Source organism: Crassostrea angulata, chromosome 9 (genome assembly GCF_025612915.1).
Source record: "Crassostrea angulata isolate pt1a10 chromosome 9, ASM2561291v2, whole genome shotgun sequence".
Taxonomy (NCBI): Eukaryota; Metazoa; Mollusca; class Bivalvia; order Ostreida; family Ostreidae; genus Magallana; species Magallana angulata.
In genome coordinates, this window is record NC_069119.1 from 30,938,453 (window position 1) to 30,957,063 (window position 18,611).

General features: G+C 32.9%; 1 protein-coding gene across 3 annotated transcripts in view; it reads left to right on the forward strand.

The window, feature by feature from the left end:
* Positions 1 to 18,611, forward strand: part of LOC128162781 (ecdysone receptor-like) — an 83,049-nt gene that overhangs the window by 17,192 nt on the left and 47,246 nt on the right. Inside the window, exon 1 of one of the 3 annotated variants that reach the window (XM_052826162.1) lies at positions 11,793 to 12,028. The exons of 1 other annotated variant lie outside the window; for it this stretch is intronic. The gene's annotated coding sequence lies outside the window, so the exon portion shown is untranslated. Of the gene's footprint in view, positions 1 to 11,792; positions 12,029 to 12,689; positions 12,820 to 18,611 lie in introns of those variants that run through there. One more of the 3 variants, XM_052826164.1, reaches the window with a different exon arrangement.

Sequence of the window (18,611 nt, forward strand, 5' to 3'; positions counted from 1 at the left end):
ACGTACTTAACACTGGACTCAGGTTAGAATGTCAATCAGCAACTGACTTAAAACACAATTAAGTGAGAATAACAAAAATTGAGTTAAAAAAAAATAGTTAAGTGCAATGTATGACAGTAATTCATATCTATTTGTAGATTTAATTTGACACGTTCTACGAGTTCAGTTATTTTTCTCTCAACAAGTACACATTTATATACTGGCAGTTGCCTGTATATACCTACTTGTTGCTAAGGGGATTGATTTTTTGTGACTGATCTGAGTTAGATTAAGAACACTTTTGAACTATAGCCTGTGCCCATGTACATTATTCTGTGTGTACCATACTTGCCAACCTCCAACATGTGAAAATCTGGTCATGACCAGATTTGGAAAGTAAAAAATCTGGTCATAGCGCGTAACGACATTCACGACATATTTACCATGCATTTCATAGGTATATACAATAGAAATATGTGTTAAAAACTTATGTGTAATGCTTTATTGCAAAGAAGCATTTTAACTAACAGTTGCTGATTTTGAATTTTGCAAAGTGATCTGACACAGAAAATGGTAGGTTGTGTTCAGCTAAAAAAAATGCAAAAAGAGTTTCTGCTACATTAACCTTGCTTATGAACTCTGTAAATGATGGCATGAAAGTTGTAAGTGACTTGGAAGAGTTATGTGTATTAAAAAGCATCCTATACATGACTTAGCGTTTTTGAATGTTTAGTCAGATCATTTTGGGCACAAAATCCGATATTCAAATGTGCGTTATATAGAACATAAAAGCCTCGTTTTGTACTCGATTACTTTGTTTTACTTCTGGGAATTCATTTTCCCAGATATGTTGATAGGTACAAAAATATCGTTTTCTTTTTGTTGGTTTTGATTCCGCTGGCCCCGATGAAGACCTTTTCTTATTGGAAGCCATCACACTTAATGATTTAAACCTTCGCTTAGTCAAAACAACTCACGATAATAATTACACATAATGTGTCTGTTATAGCCATCGGCATTGTTTACGTGTTACGTAAATCCAAGCTCAGCTTGGGTTCATAACTGGAAGTCAAACGCGCAACGTAATTTACGAACCAAATCCGGAAATCGGGAGATTTTCGGGTTGTTCGACAAAAATCGGGTGAAAAGCATGACCCGCCGGGTCATAAAAAATAATCGGGTGAAGGGTTGAAAAATCGGGTGTGACCCGACGAAATCGGGTCAGTTGGTAAGTATGGTGTGTACAATAGTCTCTGTGTACATTTAAGTTGCTGTGTACACTAGTCTGTGTGTACATTAGTCTCTGTGTACATTAGTTTGTGTGTACATAAGTCTGTGTGTACACTAGTCTCTGTGTACATTTAAGTCTCTGTGTATAGTATGTGTGTACATTAGTCTCTGTTTACATTAGTCTGTGTACATTAGTCTGTGTGTACACTAGTCTGTGTGTACATAAGTTTCTGTGTGTACATTAGTCTGTGTGTACATTAGTCACACATTAGTCTATGTATATTAGTCTCTGTGTGTACATTAGTATGTGTGTACATTAGTCACACAATTGTCTATGTATATTAGTCTCTGTGTGTACATTAGTCTGTGTGTACATTAGTCTCTGTGTGTACATTAGTCTCTGTGTGTACATTAGTCTCTGTGTGTACATTAGTCTCTGTGTGTACATTAGTCTGTGTGTAAATTAGTCTCTGTGTGTACATTAGTCTGTGTGTAAATTAGTCTCTGTGTACCTTAATGGTTAAATTTTGAAATCTACAAATCATGGAGATACACTAATGGTTGATTAGGAATGACCTGCCAATACAAATCATTAAATCTTCTAGAGCATGAACAAATCTGGGCATGAAATGGTCGGAGGTTTTGGTATAACAGCAATTCTAACAGTGATTACTATTGCTTCAAAATATAAAAATGGTTAAAGATATTACATGTATATCCCTCCTGCCTACAAGTCCCCCCCTCCAAAAAATAAAAAAAATGAAGAAAAAATGCCACTAATCTACAAGTACTCAGGAACAGATCAACATGCACATATGATATTGGAGTCGGAATGGTAAATACTCCACCCCCTTATAGTTGCTGGACCTCAACTGTGTAGGTCCAGTGATCCTCTACCCTTGAATTAAAAATGGTATAAGGAGTGGAAAATATGAGTGTATTTTGCTGGTTAGTGATGTCATGCTTTAGTCATTTGGACTTGACATACACAGACATGTTTGTCAATTTGATATCCAATTAAGGCAGCAAAGGGTGTAACGATCCAACAGAAAAATTGAATTTTTTCATTTTTATGAAAGCCCGATATTTTCGACCTAAGAAATACATAATGAATATATTAGGGATGTTGCAAATTGAAGAATAATTTGCCTCTAGGGGAATCACATTGTATTTTAAGTATATTTTTCGGAGGAGGAGGAAAAATATCTGAAGTAGGGAGTCATTTTGAAAAGATTGAGGCCTTGCTGAGACTTTGTGTGTGCTGTGATAGATCCGGCATTTACTGGAATGTCGTAGTTGGCTTAGCGGGGACTCGAAAGTGAAAAGTAAATAGGATTAATGGGTAGCAAACAGCCCGTGATGATACATTGTGTGTTGAAGTATGAAGCAGAAAGTGGCCACTGTATCGTAGTATAATGAAGGGATTAAAATAAGACTAATCCGGTGGTGTGGGTCGTTAACCGGCGGTAGTACCGGGATTGGTGTATTTTTTCCTTCTTTGCCTTTTCTTGTGGGTGTCTTTTTGTTGAGTTCTTATACAAACACCATAGGTTATTATAATGCAAGTCACATGTATATATATGAATGTACATATCAGAAAAACTGACAGGTCGTTCGCCTTTATTAGTCAGAGTGTGTTTATCACATTCTGGGGTTGAACAGCTGCCCAAGAGTGTCAAGCGGGAAAGAGAATCAAAATGTGGCTCTCTGATGCGATCATAAGAATTTTGTGCTTGAGAATTTCAATCGTGTTTTTAGAGTGTTAAATGTAATTTAGAATCAGTTATGTTGGAAAACAGCTTTATTTAATCACTAAATGGTTCGATTTTTATGCTAACACATTAAGGCAGATGTACTGTGAATACAGATTAACCACAACATGGATGGGTGTGGCCAATTTTAGGCGATATTTTACCTTCCTTTAACAAAAAGCTGATAAACACATTTAATGTACAGAAAAATGCTAGAAAAATTGTTTAATCCAATATATTTGTATTTTATATCTACCAAGTAATAGTAAATGGCTAATGATATCGGGTTTAAATAAGGAATAAGGAATCATTCTTTGAGTATTATGAGGTGATAATTTTGGTCGGGGCGTGATCAAATCCATTAAAGCCCGAAGGGCTTTATGATAGATTTGATCACGCCCCGACCGAAATTATCACCTCATAATATTCAAAGAATGATTCCTTATTACTTATATTTATATAATCTTAGGCCATCGTACGATTAAATATTTAAATATAAATAAACAAACCCCGCTGGCGCCTCGATTTGGCGTCGTTTGTATTATGAGTTATATAGTACAAAATCGATACGTAGTGTTATCACAGGCAAAGACACTGGATAATGTAAATATAAGGTGGTATATGCTAGTCCGATGGGCAATTTGTAGACCATCCTGCCTCCCATCATTTACGCATCACTTGAAAATGCAAACTTTGATTGCATGCAATGAAGATGCAATTTGATTGCAAAGCATTTCAAAAAGTTTGATGCAGTGACCGACACATTTTACCACTGATGAAAGGAGGAATGTATATATATATATATATAAGTCCAGGGCTGCAATTTACTGAAAGAAGTGGGTATAGGACCAATAGATTATGACCATGCAGATTTATGAATGCTTGTTCATAAATTGGCAAATATGGTGTAACTATCAAGACAACATTTAAATTTACTTATAAGCATTAATACATTTTGATATAAATTGTTAATGTATTAATTTTACTCCAATGTTCATTTTGTGAGACTGAAAAGATTTACAACTTTGATTTATGTAATAAAATTTGTAAAACGCACCCAAAAAATGGAAAATTATGTTTTTGTTCAGAATTTTGTGCATAAAAGCCAATTTCTCATAAGTCTGAAAATCATACCTTTGTGCACTTGAGTAAAACCTGTTGTTATGTTTTCCAAAAAGTCATTGTCTTTTAAGGTGCAGGTTAAAGACATTTTCTGGCCTCCTCATAATTAGTGTTTAATAAAGATGACACATCAGATGTTTTAATTGATATTGGTGCTCATGCCAATCAAGAGAAGAGGGAGTCAAATCAAACTATCATCCATGTATGCATCCAGCGTATATACTATTGGATGGTTGTGGTGTAAATATAAACTATACATATGGCTTGTTCATCAGCGGCCGGGACCTGTTCAAGGTTATCTTGTTAATTTTTTATTGGATGCAAGCTTTGGGAGTTAGGAAACTTATGTTGCTTAGAATTCCCATGTGAGCAGTGACAATATTTTACATATATTAATATATATACACATATATAGAGAAAAAATCTACTTATCAAATATTATTCATCCAGAAAAGCTGTAACTTAATTGTGTGGAAGCATCTGCAGGTATGATAGATTCAAGTTTGTTCAAACTTGACCAAGGGTAGGGTTAAGCAACAGTGGGAGAAGGGGGGGGGGGGGGGGGGGCTAGAATTTTACATAGGAATATACATCATCGGAATTTTTTTTTAGAAAAGCCAAAACTTGTGTGGGTGATTTGTGTTTGTTTGTCTCATTGCTCTACAGTAGAGTGAGTATTGAAAATCATTTGGTGCAAATAATTTTTCATAATTGTAAAGACTCAAATCTCTTAATGTATGTATATCGATTTCATAAATTGGCAAATATGGTGTAACTATCAAGACAACAGTTAAATTTACTTATAAGCATTAATACATTTTGATATAAATTGTTAATGTATTAATTTTACTCCAATGTTCATTTTGTGAGACTGAAAAGATTTACAACTTTGATTTATGTAATAAAATTTGTAAAACGCACCCCAAAAATGGAAAATGTTTTGTGCATAAAAGCCAATTTCTCATAAGTCTGAAAATCATACCTTTGTGCACTTGTGTATAACCTGTTGTTATGTTTTCCAAAAAGTCATTGTCTTTTAAGGTGCAGGTTAAAGACATTTTCTGGCCTCCTCATAATTAGTGTTTAATAAAGATGACACATCAGATGTTTTAATTGGTATTGGTGCTCATGCCAATTAAGAGAAGAGGGAGTCAAATCAAACTAGCATCCACTGCCATGTATGCATCCAGGGTATATACTTTTGGAAGGTTGTGGTATAAATGTAATCTTTACATGGCTTTTTCATCAGTGGGGCCTGTTCAAGGTTGTCTTGTTAATTTTTCATTGGATGAAAGCTTTGGGAGTTAGGAAACTAATGTTGCTTAGAATTCCCATTTGAGCAGTGACAATATTTTACATATATTTATATATATATATATATATATACACATATATAGAGAAAAAATCTACTTCTCAAATATTATTCGCCTAGAAAAGCTGTAACCTGTGTGGAAGCATCTGCAGGTAGTATATATAGATTCAATTTTGTTCAAACTTGACCAGGGGTAGGGTCAAGCAACAGTGGGGGGAGGGGGGGGGGTTAGAATTTTTCATAGGAATATACATCATCAGAATTTTTTTTAGAAAAGCCGATACTTGTGTGGGTGATTTGTGTTTGTTTGTCTCATTGCTCTACAGCAAGTGAGTATTGAAAATCATTTGGTGTAAATAATTTTTCATAATTGTAAAGACTCAAATCTCTTAATGTATGTAAAACGATGAAAATTGATTTATACTAGTTGGTATTGGCTTTTAAATGAATAAGCAACGGGGGCCAGGCCATGAATTATAGCTCAGAGAAAGAAAGCGGATTGAATTTTATTCAGCCGGGTTCTCTATCACATTGTTTTTCAACACAACAAAAATCATTGAAATAAGAAAGAGGTTGAAATGATGTTTGAGGCTAAGTAATAGTCTGTTTGATTATTACGATAAATAAATTATTATGGTGAGTGATTAATTCTTCAGTACAATGAAACACTATTAGGGCCAACATGCTTTAAAAGAATTCATGTTTATCGCATTGTTAAATTCATTCTCTGAAATTCTACCAGGCATTGTAAAATAATTGGATATCACAAATTACGTTTATATTCCTCGGCATATCTGTGATAGCATCCGATTTAATGTTTTTTATAAAATGACATTAACAAGGGAGGAAGGGGATCAAGGTTTCTACCAAGGACTTTTATATGATAAGAACCTAAAAAGGCTCTGAAAATGAAACCAATAAATGAAATGTTATCTTGTTAAAAATTATGATTATTTATATAATTCTATCTTTTAATGCTTTCAGTACTTTGATTGTTAGGAAGATACACTCTGCTCACACTGAGCATCTAAACGATAATAAAAGATTTTAAAGATTTTTCACATGATCGTAAGCATTATAAACTGCAATCAAAAGTCTAAATTTAATGCTTTTGGTGTTACCAAACAGTGAGTAGTTTTGTCGGAAGCTGTGGTTTCTTTATGCATGCTGTATGTATCTTAAGGATACTGTAGATTCCTAATTCAACGCAAGGAGTTAATATCCGCATAAAATTGCGAGAAGCACCCTCCGTGGATTTTAAAATCTCGCCATTTTTTTTCTTTATTTAGTTAGAATTTAGAACAATAAGAAAAAGAGAGAATTTCAAAAATTCCACATTCGCGATTTTATATTTCTGCCATTTGATACAAACCAGAGGGATCACAGAATTAAGTACACCCATAATATAAGGAATTTACAGAATGAATCAAACTGTTTTGGTTGCTATTGAAGAATCAGGCAACTTGTTGTTATATTGTCAAAGACTGTATAGTTACATGTAGATTTCCATTATCTTAAAGCAATGTGAGTTGCAATTTTTATGTTGCAATTTTTTTTTAGGAAAAAGTTATTTTCTTCTAACAAAAAAACATGGCTTTTTATACTATTCTATAAGCTATATTTTTGTGGGAAAAGCTGTTTAGAAGCCTTAACTGAAGCAAAATTGAATTATTGTCATCCTGTACAAAAATTGATTTGCTATATATATTCCATATAAGATTTTCAAACTTTATTTACCATTAATTAAAAGTTTAAGTTACATGCAGACTTGTCATACTATCATGCAACAAAATACAAAATTTTAAAGAAATACAGCTCATATTGCTGTAAGGCCAACTTGATGTAATATTGTCAGATACCATATAGTTCTATTTCCATTATCTTGAGGCGTGGCAGCTACCCCGGCATATGATTTTCTTTTCTTTATAAAGTGATTGCCAACTGAATATCAATTGCATCTAAATCAGTTGGTATGATATTGCTAAGTCATAAAGAATATGTTTTTTAATTTAAAAAAAACCTAAATGTTGTATAGCTGGAAATTTTGTATTTTTCTCTTAATTAGACTATTTTTATTCAGAGATTTTCTCCAACAAGATAAGATAGTCTGAATATGGAAATGACAGACGAGCCCTAATTATGTATTTTTTAATAGGTCTCTCTTCTGTATTTCATTTGTTGTCCTCCTGAAGGTGAAGTTTGTTTCTGAAGGTTTTTTCAAACCTCACTGTAGACAAAATTAATGAAATCAGTGTTAAGAAGCAGTCATAATAAAAGATAAGGTAAGGGGGAGATAATTGTAGACATTAAACTAATCTGGAACAAAGGGAGTTAACTCTGTAAATCAGGAAATCATGCTCCACATCATTTGTCCATTTGAAGATAACGAACTGATGTGAAGGAGAGAAATCCGATCGGGAAATGGGCGCCTATTAAGTCGTCAATATTGATGACCTGCCCTCATCTCTATAGCCACAGCAAAGAGAAACAAGAAACATTTTAACGACTATTGGGAGATGATATATAATTGTGTGTGAGGCCTGCAGTCTTTGACTTAACAATCATCCTTATCTCGTTTTAGTTTTTGTATGTTGTCCCCTCCTCACTTTACAAGGCTTTTATTTTCTTTTTTTATTTCTTTTTCCAATCTAACTTACAATTTTTTGTTGTTGTATTTGTTCGATTTATAAAGATGTATATACCCATATCAGTACTGGTAATCTTAATTGTTGCCATGTTAATTTCTTACTGCCTTCTAATTGCCTTCAGGGAGGCCTATATAGATTTTTGTGCCCATGACACGTGATACGTAATGCATTTAATTTGAAGGATGTTGAGAAGTCGCTCAGTAGTTTTACAGATTAAAGAAAGAGATTAATAAGAACAGTAGAATTATTGAAATAAGAACTTTGATGATTCAGTTTGATTGATTGTTTAGCTGGAATGTCATTTTTGTGTAAAGCCTAGCGTATTTAGAGTTTGCTTGAGAAGTTCTGAAATTTACTAATTTAATACTTATTCTATTACTTGAACTGTATAGAGTGGTTATTTATGCACAGAAGAAATTCACCCTACTTACGCGGTAAGCTTAAAACCGCATACAGTAAAATACCCTCGCGACTATGGTAAAAAAATCAAAACTTAAGATTGGTGAATCCTGGGTCTGAGTATTTAATACATATATAGACGTATTGTTTGACCATAGAAAATGGGTACCTAACTAATAGCATTTAAAATAACCACTTTTACAGTATTTACCTACTCCTTCACTTTTTTTATTAATAAGAATATGAAAGGGAAAAAGAATAACGATTGAAGCAGTAATAAATAGCAAAAAATATTGGATCTAGAAGAGAATTTGTTTTAAGTTTCAAAATGATCATTTCAACCAATGATTTTAATATGTTTTACGGTGTGACCGTTGGGGCGAGCGCAGAAGGAGTCACACATCTGTCATCATTGTTAAATGCAACCCGTGGACTTACCCAAACCAAAAAACTTTGGCTTTGTCTCGAAAACTTTTACCACCGCAAGGAACCGGAAGATATCAAACTTTTATTCCAATGGTCCCTTCCTAGGTTTATACACTTAAACAAAAAACTACCACTGAGCATTAATAAAATGTTAAACAGACTTATTAAAATATTTTGATAAACACAAAGCCGGTTTTTAAATTTTTTTTATCTCTTCTTTACCTTTTGATAATGATCATTAAAATCAATAAATTGTGTGTCTATGTTATTTCTCATTTTGTTCCTTGTAGTTACCGGTGTTTTAGTTTTCCTCTGTGACATCAATTTTGTTTTTAATCTTTTTAATTTTTTACGCTATACGTTGTAGACATGTTCCCTCCCCCTTTTTTTAGTGTGTGATATCCAATATTATTGAAAGGTTTGACCACATATGTTGCATATAACAAATACATGTAGATATTTTAACAGTTTAATTTTTTTCTTTTATATATTCATTACAAAATGACGTGGCTACACGTAGATCTAATAATGATTAGACTTTTCTTTTTTAATAAGTTTTTGTCACCTACCTAACGTATACAATGATTGGATCAATATGACAATAAATTTAGCATGGAACTTGCATGCGTATTTACTGAGCAAAAAAAAATCATTAAAACAAAACTAATCAGCCAAAGAGTCACCGTTAATAGTGAGCGCAGTATCAGTATTAACGGTGACTCCCTACTGTGTACTTCCTACACGTTACATTCAGTACAGATGCTTGATCCACCTCTAAATGTATCGCGGGAATATAAAACGCCAGATCACTGTGATGTCATACTTAACTTTTTGCGCTCGACAGTTTTCGTAAATTGTCGGACAAATTCGGGGAAGGAAATGACGTCATAGGTACAGTTTTTTACGTAAGCATATGTGTTGTTTACTTTAATGTTTTTAAAAGGATTTTTTATTGTTAAATGAAAATGTTGTATGCGATTTACAGGTAAGAATTTTCCTTAGAAACGCTTCCTGTTCCGCCAAGTTGCTATGCACCGCAAAGGATCACTGGGATAGTAGAACGTTTTCACGCGGGTCCACAAAATTTTCTTTGAACAATGTGCAGATTTCAACTCGAATTTCCTCCGTTCGTACACGTTGTCTATGGAGCTCGCTACGCGAGCGGCGCTTCGCGCCGCCTCGCTGCGCTCGCTATTATTCAATACTGATTTACAGAACTTTTGTGTAGATATTACTTTCAATGGAATCGTAATTCACAGTTGGCGATGAGTTATAATAGCCCACAGTCATTCAACCCATATTGAAGGGAAATGGCCAGCAACAGAGCTTAATATAAATGCAACCGTCATAAGCATGAAAAAAAAAATAGGAAGGGGAAGTTTAAAGCCCCACTGACCATGCTGTGTAAATGACAGCATTGTATGTATATGCAGATAAAATCCGTCTGTTTGTGAAAACAGGCCGTGAGTGTCCGTAGAGGGAGAGTAATGACCGAGCAGAAGTGGACAGGAGTCCAAAGTCAGATCATGTAACGCTACAGTGAGTGGGGGCTGTACTTTAGTTAATCAGAGATAGATATATGTAGAGAGAGAGAGAGAGAGAGAGAGAGAGAGAGAGAGAGAGATATGTGGAGAGAGATGTAATGGAGAGAGAGAGAGAGATGTAATGGAGAGATAGATGGATGTATAAAAAGATTGATGTAATCACTAGAAAGAGAGAGAGAGAGAGAATGAGAGAAAGAGAAATAAAAATGTATATATAGAGATTGATGTAATCACTATAAAGAGAGAGAGAAGGTGTATACAGAGGGAAAGATAGGTGAGATATATGCAAAATGGGTGTGATAGATGCAGGAGAGAGAAAGAGAGAGAGAGAGAGAGAGAGAGAGAGAGAATTGTACACAGAGAGAAAAACATCCGGCTTTGTTGTGATCAGGGATCTGTGTTGATTGCATGTTATCTTTACCACGATGTCTGATCATTAAGCGACATGATAAGTTACATGCATGCATACAGATGTTAGTTCATATCCTGGGTTGTATTAGTCAGTGAATTTGAACAGTTTGAACAAATAAAAAAATAAATTCAGGACAAAATTTTTTAAACCAATATCTGATTTAAAAAAGTTGATTTTGAAGAAAAAAGATAAGTATCCTATCTTAAGTTCCACATTTTACAAAATATGTACACCCAATTGCTATGTTAAGTATTTATGTAAGTTTAATGATATGCATTTTAATGAGTCTCACTGGAACCTTAGCCTTTTCTGTCAGTTCATGCACATCAGCAATACATAAGTTCATAATTGAGGTGCATAATTAGTGTATAATGTCAATATATACATTTGACTAAACCAACAAATACATTGACATTGTAAATACACCCCCCCCCCCCCCCACACACACACACACTGCCACCCCAACCCCCTTCCCTTTCCTTCACCCTTTTCCTTTTTAATTTGAAGAGGATATCAGATTTGATCACCTCTCTTGACATATATATAAGTGTAATTAAAACTTGCAAGAGGAGGTGTGCAATAGTACATATATTAATATGTACATTCATTTAAAAGAGCAAATAGCCTCCTGACCTCCTTTCCTTTATAATTAGAAGAAGAGATGATCATTTTTGAACAGCTTTAACGACTATGATAAAAACTTTCAAAGAGGAAAGGTGCAATAGTATGGTCAGTGTAAAAATAGATATCCCCCCTCTCCCTTCTCTCCTTTCCAACACTCTGCATATTGGTCAGCTCTGATGGTAATTATCTGAATATTGACCGACACTCCAAGCGCCCAGACAAACAACTCGGGTCAGGAGATTTATACATACATACATGGCTAGTTGTCTTAGCCTCTGAATGACCCCTCGATGCTCGACCTTTTGAAAAGTGACCTGAGATTACCCCCATGTTAAATAGAAATCGACCCAGTAGCCCAGTATATGGCCGATTATTAACGCAGGAAAAATCTCCTCTTTTTTTTTTTTAAATCGTTCAATTGTTAGAGGCCTTTATAAATTTTTTTTTAACGTACCTTGTGTTTTTTGGATTGTGAATTTATTTATTTTTTTTGGAAAGGAATGTAGAATATTAATCATATAGGAGTTGATTTGTGAATTCTGGATCTTTCTGACTTACTTTTTCCACGTGAGAAAAGTTGGGTAAGTCCTTCACTGAATGGTTATGTAAGCTTAAAGTCTCTGACCTATTGATCTGTGAGGTATTTTACAAACCGTGGACATTGATTTGAAATGGTTTTCATTACAACTTTTTGATCAATATGGTAGTTTTAAATTGTGCATACATTTTGAAAGAAACATTTTATTATGTAGATATTTGATATTATATATGTCACTGTCAAATGTTATTTCAATATCAGGTAAAGGTGAATTTAAATTACATATGCAGTCAGACACTGTTTTAATATGAAATTAAAAGAACTCTAGAGAAAAATTTTCGTAGAAACGAAAGGTAGATTTTGTCAGAGAAATTAAATACTTGATTCTGAAAAAGATATTTATTTAGACCAGCTCAATATGTAAAAAAAAAAAAAAAATAATTTCTTAATGGAAAGTGAATGTTGGATTTAAGAAATAATTTTTAAAGGACAATATAGAAAGAGAAATTCGGTAGCCGGGCAGTGTGCGCACATATATCTATCCAGCAAGGTTTCTCTAATGCTACGGTACCTTGTTCAAGCTGAAATCCACTGTTCTGATTGGTCAATCATGCGCTACTGGCTATTGCATATTAAAACTTGCAATTCTCAGAAGGTATTCACCTCAAAGCCTGGTCATTTTCTGTTTATAGCGCACAACAGTGCTTTAGCTAAAAAAAAAGGAAGAAATTTTTTTTTACACGTTCATCATTATGGAGATATAATTATATTGAGCGTTATTGGATTTAAAAGCCATCCACTCATCTTTCTTATCAATCAGGAAAAAAACCAAAGGTAATCAGTATTGCGTGTATATATATTTGAATTTTTTCGGCTTTACTCTCATTCGTCTATATTTTTTTGAAGCGGATATTTCATTGGCTAAGAGTTAATGGAATGTAAATTAATTAAATAAATGTTAAAAGAATCAGATTTTAAAAATGAATAATTTATCTGTCTTAAAATAAAAAAAAGAAAACTTTGCAATTTTAAAGAATGATTGTAAGGATTGTAAATATTAATTGAATAAATGTCAAGTTAACTAAAAAATGAATATTCTAGATAAGAGATAAAAAAAAACAAATGAATATAAGAAACATAATATTGTGCTCTGTTCATTTGTGTTTCTAATTAAAATTATTAAAATATTACATAATTTGTATCATTTATATTCAGAATTTAAATCTCAAACTAAATTATTATATTCAGTATTACTAGAATTTGAAGTTGGATATATGAAAGGGGAAAGTTTATTATTAATTGTTCTCAAATCAGCATATTGATTTTTTTTCTGTAGGTATCAGTAAAAATTTAAAGACTGGGATTAAATCCCCAAAGTTAGAGGATGATAAGAATTTTTTTTTTCTTTATTTAAATGCACTAAAATACCAATATTTTTAAAAAAATAAAAATCAATGAAGCTGAAATGAGCAGTTAAATTTGCTGTATACTAATTTATTTATCAGCCAAGTTATATTCTGTATGAGAAGTTGTTTATCAGAAATTTTTTTTGATTGTTCCATAAATATGTTTATTTATTAATTTTATGTTTATATAGATAGTTTTTGGTTATATATTCATAAGATTTGTACAATTTTGTACTTCAAAATATTTAATAGATTTATAATTATAATTGGTGTCGAAGGATAAAAAAAAAATCATAGAAATGGCATTCATTTAATTAATTTATGAAATTGATCCCCTTTTCCAAAAATAATTATGAATAATGAATTATTTCAAATTTGCTGGCAAATGCTAATTTACAATATTTTCTATCAAACATGATTTTCATGTCAATTTAGACAGAGTATTGACAGTATTTACTATCAAAAATTCTACAAAAGCTTTAAATTCAGAAAACTGCTTTTCCTTTTGGCTAGAAGTTTTATGTTAGAAAATCCTATCCTTTTGTTTAAGTGAGGATATTTTCCTGAAAGAGGAAGTCTGTTATCAAATTCCAAGTAATGACTACTTTTGATATTTTATTTGATAAGGAAGTACATTAAGGCCACATAAAATTAATTTTTAGATTCTCATCCCCGCCCGCCCTTCTGAAAATGGCCCACCCCGATGCATTTTAATTGGTTTTAAAAAAAGAAAATTATGGAAAAAAAATTTCAGGAAAAGAAGGAGGGCTCAGCATACAAAAAATTCAAAAAGTGGCTGCCTGAACATGTGAACTACCGAGTTATTCCAGTCATGTTTGTCATCATAAGGATACATTTAATGTCTTCATGCATTGACAGTTGAGTCAAAATAAAATGGAATTAAAAGATTACAACTGGGTTTGTGTACTCATATTGATATAAACAACTTAAAAGAATAGAGCGAGCAGTTGTTATTTCTAGAACATGAACGGTGAAAAGGTGGGTTTTTTTTTAAATAGTAAATAAAGTCCGCCCACCCGCCGCATATTTTTGGCAAATTAGGATGAGAATCTAAATATTAATTTTGTATGGCCTTACTAACCAAAATTTATAAGGTTTTTATGTTCTCCTCAATGCTAATATTCTACCACAATATATATTCTTCTATATTGTTTGTAAATTTATAATGTACCTTTTTTACTGTTTATATGGTAATTTAATTAAGAAAAATAATGAACTAAATTGAATAGAAAGCCATATAAAAATATCATTGATTTAAAATCCCCCCCCCCCATTTCCAAAATGCAGATATAAGTTTTTACCATAATATGTAATTGCAGAAGAAATAAAATGAAATGTTAATTTCATTAACATGTTTGCTCAATATGCTGGGATAATGAATATTTGTAAGGGAACTGTCATCTTCATGTCATTTAGTAACACAGTTCTATGCCTTTAATTTCAAAGCGACTGTCTCCAGCAGGGGCTTGGTGAATGTCTTATTCAGGTAGAACAGGTCTTCCATAGATTGTGTTGATGTTGTACATGTTAAATAACCAGTATATCCAGAGTGCATTGGATAATGGTTGTGGTGCAATGTAGGAAATGCAATAGCAGTTGAAGGACAGAATCATTTTGGCAGGCTTCAAGAGCTAGGCTTTAACTGTTCCAATGGAAAGAAAACTTGCAAGCAAACATTCTCTCAAGTTGAGTGACTCAGAAAACCCTGTACATGCAGCAATAGTTTAGAGGCCTGTAGGCACACATATTGCCAACAATGTTTCTCCATGTTAAAGCTGTTTAGTTTATGGCTGGATATCACCGGTCACTCACCTCAGAGCTCTCGGCCGTTACATGTTTACCTGAGCTCAGGTAAAAATGGTCATTTTGTAACACCAGGGTGTGGGTTTAACGAGGTACTTTAAGACCATGTGACGTACAGATTGCGTTGTATCATCCAGCTAAAAATTTATTTTTCTTCTGTGTTCTTTTGTGTGGGTTTGATTAAAATTGTTCAGATAGATATACTGGTATTGACTATATTGATTTGCAGGCAAGCATATATGGCATTCAGTTGACATGTGGATATGAAATAGATACCAATTTTAAGAGGACTAAGTGGTCATGGCCATTTGTAGACTATTTTGATCTCCTTGAAAAGAAGAGCTCTGTTTACAGTTCAAGGAAATGTTCCAAATTTAGAGCTTAGTATTTTTGCCTTACTAGATTATGGTTAATAGCTAAAAAAATTATATCTAATTTAAAAAATGAATGTAGAAGTGATGGATAATTTGTTACCACTCAACTTTTTCAGCTGTTCTAGCTGTATGGTGAATTTTAAAGAGAAAGGGCTGTGAAAATAAACCTTGTCACCACCCCATACCCCACTTAAATTCTCTCCTACTTACAGCTGCTCCCCCAATTCTATTTTACTCTCCCACATTCAAACTTCACTATCTCCATCTACAATTATAGTTGACTTGATATTAACAAAACTATCCAACAACTTAAATGAAATGAAATGTCTTTATTTAGATTTACAGAGACAATATCATATTTTCATCCTCTTTCACATGTTGCAAATTTTAAAGCTTTTGAACTTTGGTCATTTTTTTGGGAACTATGATCAACTCTTTGGAATTATGGTCAAATCTATGGAACTTTGCAATATTGAGAAGAACCCTTTAAATTTTGGACAGTGATAATTTAGGGCCATATATATAAATTATTATTTGTACATGTACCTGACAAAAAGGGTTTAAGTTCATTGACAAAGGTCAAGGTCAAGTTTGGTTCCTTTGGACAATGTTCACAGTGCTGTACAAACACTGATTTATTCCAAGTCTGCTTTTTCCTTGACTCTTAAAACAGAAATAACACAACTTAACATTAAATAAGACCAAAAACCTACCTTTTATTGAACCAAAAAATTATAATTCATGGTACATGTATTAACATGCTAACAAATTGCTACTTGTAATGATTCCATATGGAGTGCAAAATGCAACAGATGAGGACCTGAAGTCTTTGGAAATTTTTGCCAGTATCATTAAAAGGAAACTGAAAGTATAAATTAGGTAAATTGATATTGAGGTTGAGTATGTCACAGATAAGACATGAGATGCAGCTACTTGTGTTGTCTAAGTCATGGGGGATCTGTAGAGAAGTTGCAGAGATAGTGAACAAATTACCCATAAGATCTGCCCTGAAATTTTACATATGATCATTTTGGCCATTATAAATTACAGTATAACACGGTTATAATGAAGTGCCAGGGACGGGCGATTTTGCTTCATTATAAGCATAATTTGTTATATCCGTCAAGTTAACAACATAAAATATAGTCATGATGAATGGAAATCACTTCGCTGTAAGCGTCAATTCATTATAAGCGTGTTCACTATAACCAAGTTTTACTATAGTTTTTAGTAAAGAAGGATCCAAATATTTTTTCATTATTTTTATATAGAGCTCTTTGTGTAAGGGAGATTCATATAGAATGAAAATGGCCAAACACCTGCATCCAGCCCGCCTTATAAGAAGTTAATTAACTGACTTAATGAGTAGAAGCACAGTGTTGAGGATTCCTTCTTTTTTTTTTTTTTTACACAAGATTTACTGTATTTGTACTATAGTCATGATTCCTAATTTAAAATGCGAGGAATTAATATCAACAAAAAATCGGGAGAAGCGCATCCTGCGGTTTTAAAATCTTGCTTTGATTTTCAGACATGTAAAGTAAACTAGCATAAAATTTGGTGATCACAATTTTATAATCTTGCAATTTGATGCAAAACTGTTGAATCTCCTCTTAAAGAAAGTACTTCAAGAAAGTATTTCTCAAATGTTTGGAATATACTTTCAGCAAAAATTAATAAGAATTCACAGTTTGAAAGGTCAAATTTTACCACCGTTTGTACATGCAGTGAAATATCTCATGTTACAAATGGATATTAATTTTTTTTTATACAATAGATATAAGGACATTCCTAGGGGCATTAAGTTCTCATTTATAGATCTTATTAATAATGTGGATTAAGATCAGCTAATAAGAGTTCTTGTAATTTACATGTAGGGCAAAATAAGAATTAGGACAGAACTCGTATATTGGTAGGTTTAATTTTACATTCCAGGAGTCTTTTGCCTATTATCTGCCATTTAACCCCTTGGCCAATTATTTTTAACTTTTGCAAAGGAAAGTTTCTCATAGATATTTATGAAAAAAGTGGTTAATTTTTCATAGAGACATGGTCATAATTGAAATATCTCTGGTAATCTTTTTTCTTGAAATTCATTACTGTTCAGTTTCCAGGACAATTGTAGCTTTTATAGAAATTCTGCTCCATGCAGTGAAAAGATACAATCTATAGTGTCAGAAATCTTCCATTTGTTTTTGTTGATCATCTCAGCAATGAATTTCACAGAAAATAATTGCTCAATAAATATTGATGAAATCAGTAAGCTTTTATCCTTGATTGATTTGTTGTCCTTTTCTCACTGCATTAATGACAATAGCTGGTTCAGAAATCTAGTATGAAAGATTTATATTCTCTCTCTCTCTCTCTCTCTCTCTCTCTCTCTCTCTCTCTCTCTCTCTCTCTCCAAAACATACTTTAGGATTAAATTTAGGGTAGAAAACAATGATTTCTGGATAGACATGAATTTCAATTATTGCCTTTGAAACATTAAATATAGTATACAAGACTTGATTGTTTGACTGTTGTCTAAGACTACGTTGGGTATGACTACATTAGGTGTGACTGTTGTCTATGACTACAATTGATTTGACTACATTAGGTGTGACAGTTGTCTAAGACTACAATGAATATGACTATATTAGGTGTGACTGTTGTCTATTTGACTACATTGGATATGACTACATTTAAGGTTTGACTGTTGTCTAATACTGCAATGGATTTTACTATGTTAGGTTTGACTGTTCTCTAAAAGACTATAATGGATTTGACCATATAAGGTGTGACTGTTGTCTAAGACTACATTGGATATGACTACCGTATATACTCGCCTATAAGTACGGTTCGCCTATAAGTCGGTTGCCTTTTTCCAGCTTTAATTTGAAGATTTTGCTGTTGACTCCCTTATAAGTCGGGTGACTTTTTCAGGACAATTGATGTACAGATACTCTCAATAAAATACCACATTTTATCATACATGTTTTGAGTTCTAAAAAAAATTGTCCTTTTTTTCACCCCATAATTT